This window comes from Anomaloglossus baeobatrachus, chromosome 6 (genome assembly GCF_048569485.1).
Source record: "Anomaloglossus baeobatrachus isolate aAnoBae1 chromosome 6, aAnoBae1.hap1, whole genome shotgun sequence".
NCBI lineage: Eukaryota > Metazoa > Chordata > Amphibia > Anura > Aromobatidae > Anomaloglossus > Anomaloglossus baeobatrachus.
This window is the reverse complement of record NC_134358.1, coordinates 231,371,554-231,385,722: the sequence shown is the minus strand read 5'-3', so window position 1 is coordinate 231,385,722 and position 14,169 is coordinate 231,371,554.

Below are 14,169 nucleotides of genomic sequence, written 5' to 3'. Positions count from 1 at the left end.
CTCTCTTCTTCCTGTAGAGTGTAGCCTATTGTGATCAGCAGGGCTCTCTCTCTAGCTATCTTTTCTGTACAGTATATGCTCTTATAACTAGCAGGGTGCTCGCTTGCTCTCCTGTAGTTTGTAAACTTTTGTGGTTGGCTATTTCTCTCTTGCCTGTAAAGTGTAAACTCTTATGGTCAGTTGGGTTCTCTCCCTCCTCTCTGTCACTTCTCTCCCATAGGTGTAATTTCTGAGCAATTACAAGCTTTAAAATATTGAGATTCGTGCAAATATATTTACAGCAAAACAAATTTTGGAGGAAAATTCAGCATAGTGGGCAAATTTGAATTTTAAAAGATCCGCTCATATCTAGTCAAGAGCACTGACATACAGCTTGATAAAAGACTTGTGTAAACAATTTTTATTGAAGTCTACTCAAAGAATTGGTCAATTTTGCATTTAGGAAGCAAACAAGCAATAAAAACAATTATGTGTGAAGGCGTACATAGAGGTTATCCTAGTGAAAGTGATTTTTAATATGGGTGGGCGGCAATATAAGTCAAAGTACATGGACATGGACAAGTGCTGTGTGTTGCAAAATAAATAAATTAAAGCTGATCCTTTATATTACTCTACACAACCCACTTGTCTAGAATTTATACATAACTAGCTGTACTACCTGCCTTTGCCCGGGTTAATAACTGCTGTTAACAAAATAGAAGGTACTAACAAAAATGTATTCTGCACACAAAAACCACAAAACAAATAGAAATGTAATTATTAAAAGGCAAAAACTAAGCTAATAGAAGCATTTCACAACATATATTTCAACACCCCAGATATTCCACACAGATTTAAATAAATTGGCCAAGTAATGTGCTCCATCTGTCACTTTCCAGGTCTGTCTCTTTCCAGGTCTGTCTCTTTCCCCGTCTGTCTCTTTCCCCGTCTGTCTCTTTCCCCGTCTGTCTCTTTCCCCGTCTGTCTCTTTCCCCGTCTGTCTCTTTCCCCGTCTGTCTCTTTCCAGGTCTGCCTCTTTCCAGGTCTGCCTCTTTCTCCGTCTGTCTCTTTCTCCGTCTGTCTCTTTCTCCGTCTGTCTCTTTCTCTGTCTGTCTCTTTCTCCGTCTGTCTCTTTCCCCGTCTGTCTCTTTCCCCGTCTGTCGCTTTTCCCGTCTGTCGCTTTCCCCGTCTGTCGCTTTCCCCATCTGTCTCTTTCCCCATCTGCCTGTCTCTGTCTGTCTCTTTCTTTGTCTGTCTCTATCTCTCTGTTTCTTTTCCATTCTGTCTCTTTCCAGGTCTGTCTCTTTCCCCATCTGTCTCCCAGTCTCTTTGTCTGTGTCTTTTCCTGTCTGTCTCTTTCCCTGTCTGCCTGTCTCTGTCTCTTCCCTTGTATGTCTCTATTTCTCTGTCTTTTCCCCGTCTTTCTCTATCAAGGTCTGTGTCTTTCCCCATCTACAGTGCCTACAAGTAGTATTCAACCCCCTGCAGATTTAGCAGGTTTGATAAGATGCAAATAAGTTAGAGTCTGCAAACTTCAAACAAGAGCAGGATTTATTAACAGATGCATAAATCTTACAAACCAACAAGTTATGTTGCTCAGTTAAATTTTAATACATTTTCAACATAAAAGTGTGGGTCAATTATTATTCAACCCCTAGGTTTAATATTTTGTGGAATAACCCTTGTTTGCAATTACAGCTAATAATCGTCTTTTATAAGACCTGATCAAGCCGGCACAGGTCTCTGGAGTTATCTTGGCCCACTCCTCCATGCAGATCTTCTCCAAGTTATCTAGGTTCTTTGGGTGTCTCATGTGGACTTTAATCTTGAGCTCCTTCCACAAGTTTTCAATTGGGTTAAGGTCAGGAGACTGACTAGGCCACTGCAACACCTTGATTATTTCCCTCTTGAACCAGGCCTTGGTTTTCTTGGCTGTGTGCTTTGGGTCGTTGTCTTGTTGGAAGATGAAATGACGACCCATCTTAAGATCCTTGATGGAGGAGCGGAGGTTCTTGGCCAAAATCTCCAGGTAGGCCGTGCTATCCATCTTCCCATGGATGCGGACCAGATGGCCAGGCCCCTTGGCTGAGAAACAGCCCCACAGCATGATGCTGCCACCACCATGCTTGACTGTAGGGATGGTATTCTTGGGGTCGTATGCAGTGCCATCCAGTCTCCAAATGTCACGTGTGTGGTTGGCACCAAAGATCTCGATCTTGGTCTCATCAGACCAGAGAACCTTGAACCAGTCTGTCTCAGAGTCCTCCAAGTGATCATGAGCAAACTGTAGACGAGCCTTGACATGACGCTTTGAAAGTAAAGGTACCTTACGGGCCCGTCTGGAATGGAGACCATTGCGGTGGAGTACGTTACTTATGGTATTGACTGAAACCAATGTCCCCACTGCCATGAGATCTTCCCAGAGCTCCTTCCTTGTTGTCCTTGGGTTAGCCTTGACTCTTCGGACAAGCCTGACCTCGGCACGGGTGGAAACTTTCAAAGGCTGTCCAGGCCGTGGAAGGCTAACAGTAGTTCCATAAGCCTTCCACTTCCGGATGATACTCCCAACAGTGGAGACAGGTAGGCCCAACTCCTTGGAAAGGGTTTTGTACCCCTTGCTAGCCTTGTGACCCTCCACGATCTTGTCACTGATGGCCTTGGAATGCTCCTTTGTCTTTCCCATGTTGACCAAGTATGAGTGCTGTTCACAAGTTTGGGGAGGGTCTTAATTAGTAAGAAAAGGCTGGAAAAAGAGATAATTAATCCAAACATGTGAAGCTCATTGTTCTTTGTGCCTGAAATACTTCTTAATACTTTAGGGGAACCAAACAGAATTCTGGTGGTTTGAGGGGTTGAATAATAAATGACCCTCTGAATAAACTTTTCACAATTTAAAAAAAAAAAAAAAAAAAAAGAAATAACATTCTTTTTTGCTGCAGTGCATTTCACACTTCCAGGCTGATCTATAGTCCAAATGTCACAATGCCAAGTTAATTCCGAATGTGTAGACCTGCTAAATCTGCAGGGGGTTGAATACTACTTGTAGGCATTGTATCTTTGTCTGTCTCTCTGGCTGTCTCCTCCTTACCTGTCTGCCTGTCTCTGTCCCTGTCTGCATGTCTGTCTGTCTCTTTCCCCAGCTGTCTCTTTCCAGGTCTGTCTCTGTCTGTCTCTTTCTCCGTCTGTCTCTGTCTGTGTCTTTCACCTTCTCTCTCTGTCTGTCTCTTTCACCATTTGTCTCTGTCTGTCTCTTTCCCTGTCTGTCTCTATCTCTCTGTCTCTTTCCTGTCTGTCTCTCTCTGTCTCTCTCTATCCGTCTCCCCACCGACATCCTATTACCTCACATACAGTGCCTACAAGTAGTATTCAACCCCCTGCAGATTTAGCAGGTTTTCACATTCGGAATTAACTTGGCATTGTGACATTTGGACTGTAGATCAGCCTGGAAGTGTGAAATGCACTGCAGCAATAAAGAATGTTATTTCTTTTTTTTATTTTTTTTTTTAAAAATTGTGAAAAGTTTATTCAGAGGGTCATTTATTATTCAACCCCTCAAACCACCAGAATTCTGTTTGGTTCCTCTAAAGTATTAAGAAGTATTTCAGGCACAAAGAACAATGAGCTTCACATGTTTGGATTAATTATCTCTTTTTCCAGCCTTTTCTGACTAATTAAGACCCTCCCCAAACTTGTGAACAGCACTCATACTTGGTCAACATGGGAAAGACAAAGGAGCATTCCAAGGCCATCAGAGACAAGATCGTGGAGGGTCACAAGGCTGACAAGGGGTACAAAACCCTTTCCAAGGAGTTGGGCCTACCTGTCTCCACTGTTGGGAGCATCATCCGGAAGTGGAAGGCTTATGGAACTACTGTTAGCCTTCCACGGCCTGGACAGCCTTTGAAAGTTTCCACCCGTGCCGAGGCCAGGCTTGTCCGAAGAGTCAAGGCTAACCCAAGGACAACAAGGAAGGAGCTCCAGGAAGATCTCATGGCAGTGGGGACATTGGTTTCAGTCAATACCATAAGTAACGTACTCCACCGCAATGGTCTCTGTTCCAGACGAGCCCGTAAGGTACCTTTACTTTCAAAGCGTCATGTCAAAGCTCGTCTACAGTTTGCTCATGATCACTTGGAGGACTCTGAGACAGACTGGTTCAAGGTTCTCTGGTCTGATGAGACCAAGATCGAGATCTTTGGTGCCAACCACACACGTGACGTTTGGAGACTAGATGGCACTGCATACGACCCCAAAAATACCATCCCTACAGTCAAGCATGGTGGTGGCAGCATCATGCTGTGGGGCTGTTTCTCAGCCAAGGGGCCTGGCCATCTGGTCCGCATCCATGGGAAGATGGATAGCACGGCCTACCTGGAGATTTTGGCCAAGAACCTCCACTCCTCCATCAAGGATCTTAAGATGGGTCGTCATTTCATCTTCCAACAAGACAACGACCCAAAGCACACAGCCAAGAAAACCAAGGCCTGGTTCAAGAGGGAAAAAATCAAGGTGTTTCAGTGGCCTAGTCTGTCTCCTGACCTTAACCCAATTGAAAACTTGTGGAAGGAGCTCAAGATTAAAGTCCACATGAGACACCCAAAGAACCTAGATAACTTGGAGAAGATCTACATGGAGGAGTGGGCCAAGATAACTCCAGAGACCTGTGCCGCCCTGATCAGGTCTTATAAACGATGATTATTAGCTGTAATTGCAAACAAGGGTTATTCCACAAAATATTAAACCTAGGGGTTGAATAATAATTGACCCACACTTTTATGTTGAAAATGTATTAAAATTTAACTGAGCAACATAACTTGTTGGTTTGTAAGATTTATGCATCTGTTAATAAATCCTGCTCTTGTTTGAAGTTTGCAGGCTCTAACTTATTTGCATCTTATCAAGCCTGCTAAATCTGCAGGGGGTTGAATACTACTTGTAGGCACTGTATAAGCTTCTTATACTATGAATGTCTTTTGTTCCTATAACAACCAATCACAGCTCCTACTAATAACCTGTAGTTCCAGGCTCCATTTACTTTAATGGAGGCATGTTTTTTGGAGCGTAACTGTAAAACGCGGGGTTAAATTTTCCTGTGAAGACATAGTCTACGATGTTGCCTGGGTCACATGAGGTGTCTGTGCAAAATTTCGTGATTGTAAATGCGACGGTGTGGATACACTTTTCGTTTCCCTTTTTCCCCATTATGTAGATAGGGGCAAAATTGATTGGTAAATTGGAAAGCGCGGGGTTAAAATTTCACCTCACAACATAGCCTATGACGCTCTCGGGGTCCAGATGTGTGAGTGTGCAAAATTTTGTGGCTGCAGCTGCGACGATGCAGATGCCAATCTTGGAGACACACACACACACACACCTTAATATATTAGATTGATAGAAAATTTGCAAAAAAAATAATGTTGAAGAAAACTGTATTTTTTGTGAAAACCAGTTATAAAAAACTTAATGGGAATATAACATAATGCTTTTTATGTCTTTATGCATCAGTGTATGATATAGGTACTATTTTACACTGATAATGATACCTGTGGTAGAAGCTTTTGCGCTTGAATACCCATGCTCTTATTATTCCCACACAATAATTTACCTTGGCACAGAAAAAGCTATGATTAAAAAAGTCATTTCAACACGAAGGCTCAGCCACATTCATCATCAGCGGCTCAGAAGCAGCCCCACCACCTCTCCACTTCTCAGTTACAAATCATAAATTGGAGCAGCCCTGAGACCAAGTAGAAAGCTAACTCACTGGATTCAATGTGTCCTGGCTCCTGTAGAGATCTAATTTTCTTGAAAAATGTGTGTTTGTCACTAGAGAAATAAAACATAACCTTTTTTTCATTGCAAGGCAGATAGAATTTAGGGGGGGTATCAAATGAAAACCCCAGGAAAGAAATTGGCAGTCTGACTAGAAGAGATTTTAGTTGCATGTTTCTTGGATTTAAGGTGACATGAATTGTAAAACGAATTCCCTAGTGATCAGATTTATATACACACATTAAAAGTAATTGACAAAGAAGCTTCATTTAGATCCTTATCTATGACAACTTTAACCCATATTTAAGGTAAATGGCAAGTGGATGCCTAGAGAGCAGCAATTCATTATTTTATATTTGCACTTTAAAATAGGAGATTTCGAGGTCCGACCAAATAGGCAAGATCAGGAACAAATGGAGCGTATTTGTGGATGAAGTCCAAAACAAACATTATTTCTTTTATGGCCTCATGTATGAAAACCCTTATTACAGAAAGTCTGCCCTTGTTGAACTGGTGTCTTTATTTTGGTACTAATTGGCACTTAATAGCTAGAAAAGTTTCTTTTGATGTCATATCAACAAATCAACCAAATTCGTGTCCATCTGTCCATCTTTCCATCCATCCATGTATCTTGATTTTATCTGATATGTTCAGATATATCAGAACAGTGCAGTAAATTCTGGGGCAAAATAAATGTTAAAGGGGTGGTTCACTACTCAGCATTAGTGGCCACATCGCTGTAAAACTCATAGGGAAGGCTTTTGTCAAATAGCTTGTGAAGCACATTTTGCCTCTGAGTGGCGCTATTGCGGTCCACTCATCACCATCAAGTGACCTCAGGGCTCCGTGACCCCTGAGATCTGGTGATGTCACTTCAACTTCCAGTTTATCCGACATCATCGAGGCTGGCCCCAGTCTCCCTGAGTGACTGGGGTGTGGGCAGAGTTTCAACGCTCGTCACATCCCCCCTCACAGCCCAGCATGTCGCGTGCTCTGTCCTTCGCTGCAGAGCACTGTAAGCAGGAGCGATGTTGGGCTGTGATTAGCGATGAAACACATCCACAGCCCAGTCATACTTTGAGACTGGCTCTGGCCTCGGTGATGTCCGGTCAACTGGAAGCTAATGTGACATTGCCGGATCTCAGAGGTCACAGAACTCCGGGGATCACTTAATGAGCCTTAATAGCCTTCCCTATGAGATTTAGAGCAATGTGGCCATTAATGGTGAGTAGTAAACCACCCCTTTAATTAAATTATTCTTCAATGAAGAATTTGCAAAATAAAATATCACTATGCCCAAAAAATGACAATACACATGTGGCGCCCCTGAGGCTTCCGTCGCCACAGAGAAAGTTAAAGTTGAACAGATGTTTGGGCCACAGGACTATATGTGGTCAGTAACCCCAATGTAAATAGTTGCACCAGTTGTGCCCCCTACCAGAATTATGGTGGGAGTGACCTGAACCAGTGCATTGGACTGTAAAGTGCACACAAGAATTTTAGAGTTGTTTAAGAGTTTTTCTTTTTTTTATGCAACGTTCAAGAAAGGTGCCTCCCATAAAGGGAAGAACAAGTTCAAAAGTTTTGCTGTTATATGCATATAAAAATTTGCAGTTTCTTTCCACTGTATTTTCTTGTTTAAGCCCGCGGACGTGCTGGGATTTGCTGTGGGGGATTGTAGCGCCCCTGAGGCTTCCGTCGCCACAGAGACATTGCACCTCAGCCAGAGGTGTGATGTCCCATCCTAGGTAAGGACAAGGGTACATACCGGTTCACAGGCAAATCTACACAAACACTCATTGTTAGGCACATACAGGGACCAGAGATAGTGGCAGCTACCACCATGCTGTAGTCAGGGGAGCAGTAAGACCCATCTCTCCTCCCATGGGGTGGGGGCCTAGCAACAAGGAAAGTGGGAGGAGCCAACTGAAAGTAAGAGTAGAAACAGGAAGTTCAAGTGAGTGTAGTCGGTGAGAGGGAGAAGGAGAGGGAGGTAGTTACCTCAGGAGAGGGAAGAGAAAGTGACAGAGAGAGAAGTTTCCTGGTGGAGATCCTGGGGCCCAGCTAGACCCAGGTGACACCACAGAGAAGAGAGGATCCCAGGGCCACGGAAGGGCATATCTGCTCGTGGCCTGCTCCACAGGAAGATCGGGTGGAGGGATCTGGCTGCATTCGGGGATGGTCCCCAGACAGAGGGAAGAAAGACATTTCCTCATAAAGTGACTCCGAGGCCCAGGGTGGTTGCAAGCGCCCAGGGCCACAACCTGCCGTAGATCCCCAGGGAAGAGGGCAAGATTCCAGTCAGGCAAGCCCCCTTGACCAGATTCTATGGTAGAGGCCAAGACTAGTTCATCTATCAAAGTCAAGGCTGTGAAGCCAGTCGAGGAAAGAGACATAAAAGTGATGCACCGGTATTAACCCTAAGAATTACCTGGGATCGCTGACAGTGGATCCCAGCATACCATTGGGCAACTGGTTTGTCGACACCTGGACTCAGAAACAGTGAGTAAAAGACCTTGAAACTGCAACTCCCTTTTGTTCTACACTGCACCACCATTGCATAGACTTTCATAGGCACTAACGGTTGCCCCTGGGTACCGCTCCACCTGTGGGGAGCAGAACCATCCCAGCTGCCATTACATCAGCCCTGGAAGCCCTATCTAGCAGCGGCGGCTCCATAGCCGGAATCCACAGGAGGCGTCACGAATCTTCCATAAACCTAATTATAATCACCATCCCCACAGTCGCCATATTGGTTTACCCCGCCAGGGTCACGGAGTCGGGCCCTGCCACCGCTGACTACCCCCGGACTAGTCCGGCCCAGCACTGGGTGTCCTAGAGCCCTGGGGTGGGCGAGTCACACACATTTGATATACACTTTAAACATAACGCAACATATTTTGTTGTTTTGCAGCATTTGGTAAACGTTAATGTAAGAAAAGTGCTTATTTTTATAAGCATGCACACACTGACAGACAGAATAGGGTTCCTATGTTACAACAGTATATGGTCCCTATGAAGCCCAAAAGCTCAATCAAAATACACAATTACATCTGCTATAGAGGTAGAAATGGACCTCCTGTCCTCTTAGGCCCCTGTGCAGCTGCACAGATTGCACCAATGATATGTCCACCACTAGATGCACACCTAGAAAACTTAGGGCCTGATTCATTAAGACTGGCATTATATACGTCAGTCTTAATTAAGTAGTAATTAGAATTTGCCAAATTCACTAAAATGCACGTGCCACTGTATGAAGTCAGCACACCTCATCATTGCCATGTGCCTCATTGCCTTTTGCTAGAAATGCTACTCCAGTTAGGGCCTGGAAAACATTTATGACATCGCTGTGTATGAAGCCGCAGGAGCAAGGAACATCCCACCTGCAATGAGGAAGGAAGGAGGTGGGCGGGATGTTTACGTCCCGCTCATCTCCTCCCCTCCGCTTCTATTGGCCGCCTGTCGTGTGACGTCGCTGTGACACCGCACGACCCGCCCCCTTAGGAAGGAGGTGCGTCGCCGGCCAGAGCAACATCGCAGGGCAGGTAAGTGCGTGTGAAGCTGCTGTAATGATAATGTTCGCTTTTTTATATACAGTATATATATTTATATATATATATAAAATTATTATTGTTATTATTATTAATAATAATAAAAAAAACATGTCTCATATACTAATAGAACTAGTGCCAATTCTGGGTGAAAAAAAGTGACATATAGGGGGTATACTGGTACTCTGCTTCCCAAGGCCACATATGCTGTGTTTTTTATGCATTTTTTTTTTCTTGCAGACTTAAATCAATCAGCAAGGGAAAATGCATCCGAGCAACATTTATGAGAATTCTGCGGTGCTGTGCACACCTTGCAGATTTTTCCTTGCAGATTTTGGTCCACAAAAAAACTGCACCACACATTTGAAATGTCAATTGTTTCTGCATTTTTTCCAGTTTGCTTTTTTTCCTATCACAGTGCATTAAAAAAAAATGCATAAAAAAAACCCATGGCAAAAACTGCACATTTTTTCCACAGCATTTTATCTACAAAGAGATGCAGTTTAAGGCTGGACTCACACGAGCGTATGGCATCCGATGCGAGAGCATCGGATGCGATATGCTAATGTCCCCCGGCTCAGGCTCTGCTCCGAGCGTGAGCCGAGTGTCATGCGACTGTGACCCGATCTTGCGATCGGGTCACAGCTGTGAAGCTGAGTGCAGGCGCTACGGAGGAGAGGGAGGGGTTAATCCTCCAATCTCCTCCACTGTCAGCCTGTGCGTAGATCGCACTGCACTGGGATAACATCCGAGTGCAGTCCGATGCATCTCTCGCATCCATTCACTTGAATGGGTGCGAGAGATACGGCGGTAGCAGCAAAACGCAGCATGCTGCCGCTTTTCTCGCATCCAGAATCTGGATGCGAGAAAAGCTGACCAACAGCTCAACCTCATTGCCTAACATTGGTCAGAGTGCAATGTGAGAATTTCTCGCATTGCACTCGTCCGATTTTCACGCTCGTGTGAGCGTACCCTTAGCTGCAGAAAAACTGCAAACAAATATGCAACGTGGGAACATAGCCTAAGACAGCAACTTTTATAATCTGAAAACATGTTGTTACTTTCAATTATTATTACCACTAAAGGTGGTCGAAGTCATTATTAGTTTAATGTTATGGTTAGTGGCTAGGATTTGGTATAATATTATAATAATATTTATATAGCGCTATTAATTGCACAGCACTTTATAATATAATATAAACCAAATATAAACCAGGAAAATAAAAAAAAACAACCCTGTGTGTGTGTGTGTGTGTGTGTATATGTGTGTCTATATATATATATATATATATATATATATATATATATATATATATATATATATATATATATATATATATATATATATATATATATATATATATATATATATATATATATATATATATATATATATATATATATATATATATATACATATATATACTGCATATGTGTACATTTTTTTTTCATCTCTTACATTTTAAGATGATCAAAAAAGAAAACTGGGCCAAAGCAAAAGTTATCTGTGCTGTGCTCAGATAACTTTGACCAAGGTTTTAGATCTTAATTAGCCTGTTAAGATTATGACTTTTTCACTATCATTGTTATGAAAGGGAAGATGGCGCAAGTCTCACAGCTTTATAAGAACTGCCTCCCCTAACCTTGTGCCAACAAACAGCAGTCATGGGTTCTTCTAAGTAGCTACTAGCAGTCTGAAAATGAAAATAGTGGAGGCCCACAAAGCAAAGGAAGGTGCTAAGAAGATAGCAAAGTGTTTTAAAGTTGCACTGCAGCGTTTTTATGCCAAAAAGCATGCCTTTTGATTTTCCAGCAAAGTCTATGGAAAATGGGGATTTCTAGTCCGCACTTTGCGTTTCCAAACGCAGCGTTTAATTTGCATATTTTGTGGCAAAAACCATGCGTTCAAGAAGCAGCATGTCAATTGTTCTTGCCATTTGGGCTGCACTTTGCTAATATTGAAGTCAATGAGAAGTAATAAAAAGCAAGAAATATCAAAATTCTAGCGTTTTACCTGCTTTTTAGCTGCAGAAACAAGGCGTTTTGGACTTCCAAAACGCATGCTTTTCTGACTTCAAAATCATGGAATAATATGTCCCTTTACACACACACACATAGTCCGACAATTAAATTAATGACAAATATAAATTTAATTCTATTTTACCGCTAAATAGTAAAAAAACCGCTATAATTCTATAAAATATAACTATTTTCTTTATCATTTCAATATTTATGTGTTCCTTTTTTTCCCCATTTTTCATTGTGTTTGACTATTTAAACTTTATTTAGCAGTGTCTTTATGTTCAAAACGCATCTTTCAAAACGCAATGGAAAAGCATGTAAAAAGCGCAAAAATCGAGGGTAAAACGCGGTAAATACGCATGCGTTTTTAGCGTTATTTTGTTGGCAAAAGCAACTTTGGCAAAATCAATTACTGCCAGAGGGTGCGTTTTAAACTGCAAGTAGGATGACGCAAAGTGCGGATGTGGCGCCCCAGGACCTGGTCGCCACAACAGCATTGCCCCTCCAAGGGTGATGCTGAGCCTGGAGGTAATTGGGAGGTCTATTGGCCAGTAGGTACCAACATCTAACACCATCCTCTCTCAGGCCAGCAGGGGGAGCTCTGAACCTGGAGTTCCAGGGAGCATTCCTTAAGTCTGACCTGAGGGAGGGGTTAGTGGTCAGTCTGTAGAGAGAAAGCAGAGAAAGCAGACGCAGAGTAGTGCTGTCTTGTGGAACTGGGGCCTGGAGCTGGAATAGCTTGGCCCAGTGAAGCAAGATTTTCAGAGAGGCACAGAAGAGACTCAGAAATCGGAGTCTGTGGTTACCAGGGTATAAAATCTTTCCCTGGTGGCCGAATCCGGAGGGCAGGAGAGCTGCAAGCCCCCTGGCCCATCAGCAATCTAAAGGTACAGCTGCATCCCAAGGGCCCGGTGTGGACTCCAGCAGAGAAGCACCAGAGAGGGCCTGCGCAGCCTACCACACAGAAAAAGGGACGAACCACCGGTCCCAGCAGCAAGAGGGCCATTGCCAATCCAGAGAGCAGGGTCCTATAACAGTAAGGAAAGAACAGGAGTAGGCCTCATACTCATCTGGCCAAAAAGATACCTCAGTTACTTCCAAGTCGGCCGGAGCCCTCTACCACCTGTAACGGTCTCCCAGGACTAACCGTTTGCAAAGTAAAAGAGGAGAAGGTAAAGAGACTGTTGTTTGTGTCCGGTCCTTTCACCGCCTGTCGGCCCTGCACTACACCTTACAGCCTCCTCACACTGATTGCCATGTGCCAAACAAGCAGTCTCATTAAAGCAAATGAGACACACCCATGGGGGAGGTATGTGGATAGCCAGACGCCCCATCTCTCCAGCTATCCATAAACCTGGCCCTTGAACTCCTTAACAAAGCTTGTGGCACTACAGGTATAAGAATAAACATTCCCGGTTTTCATCCCAGAGTAAAACCACCTCAGGGATATATACTGGCCATTTCCAATGTAGTCGCTTGCCTTCTTACTGTAGCTATGGAGTAAAACGGGCACAGAATGTCAGGAAAAGAACATCTCCCCCAACAAATAAGCATCGGGCTGGATCATATGTGTCGCCCAGGGAAAGGGGTACTCGATCCCGGGCGGTTTACTACTAGGGAATGTCCCTTTGGTGGCCATCGCCCTGTCCTGTGCCCTGGAGGCTTTTAAATGGGGAGTACTTACAGGGGAGATTAAAGTCATTTGTGTGACGCCACCTGCAGGTTGCGGTTAAGATGGTGAAATTGCCGCTGCTGAGTTGATTATCTCTAGGGCTGGTGGTAATGGCAGCTGTGGTGGTAGGCCCTCCGCTGGTAGGGCTGAGCCCAGGTGATGTATGATGGAGTAATAAGGGAGGACACACCGTGGGTTGTAATTAACAGTCTCTACTCACTCTTGACCCTTGCTGGTTCAGGTCCCTGTATTCCAGTGCCAGTTTAGTGACTCGGTTGCTCTGTACCCGGCACTCTCAGTGTGGTTTGGGTCCCTGTAGCTTGAAGAGGTTTGGGGGCCCTGAATGTCCCTATTAGGTAGCAGTCTCCTCGTCCGTACAGCTGGCAGTGTGGACCCTGTGGGGAGGTATGTGTCCGAGCCCCGATCCTTGCTTTACTGCTGATGCCCCCGGATCTGTAGGTCAGTGAAGTCCGTAGAGGTCCCCTTACTGTGCAGGTATTTGCAAGACCGTATGAAACTGGCATCTGACCTTGCGCCCTGTGTCCCATCGGTGATCTAGTTCCAGCGGTACTCGGGTGTACCTGCCCTGACGACTACTCTCCTGTGCCCCCGGGTCACCATTACACGACCCAGCTCTCAGGTACCTCTTTACACTTTCACTCACTACTGCTGACTGACTGCTGTCCCCTCCCACCAGGTTGTCTAGTTCCTCTGGTCTGGCTCCACTCTCAAGGTGGCCATCCCCTTGTGTCCGACTAGCCAATTACCCCTGGTGTGGAATAGAAACTGGGATTTTGGTGTGTGTGGGTGTTGCTGGCACTGGTGTTCCAGGTCCCAGGAGGTAGGCTCTTCATCCCCATGAGGATGCAGTTCCTAATAGTGCCTTGAGGGGCTCAGGGGCGCTACACAACCATGTTTTGGAGTTGTGTTGCAGTCAATGGGAGGGGGAACATTTCACAGGTAGAGGGAAGAATGGACTTAACAAAATTGTAACAAATTCTTGATGCAAACATAACACCATCTGTAAAAAAGATAAAACTGAAAAGAAGATGACTTCTACAAATGGATAATGATCCTAAACATACATCAAAACCCACACAGTCCCCTGAACGGAACATTATTGAAAATCTGTGTCTCGACCTCAAAAGAGCAGTACATGCAAGACAACCCAGA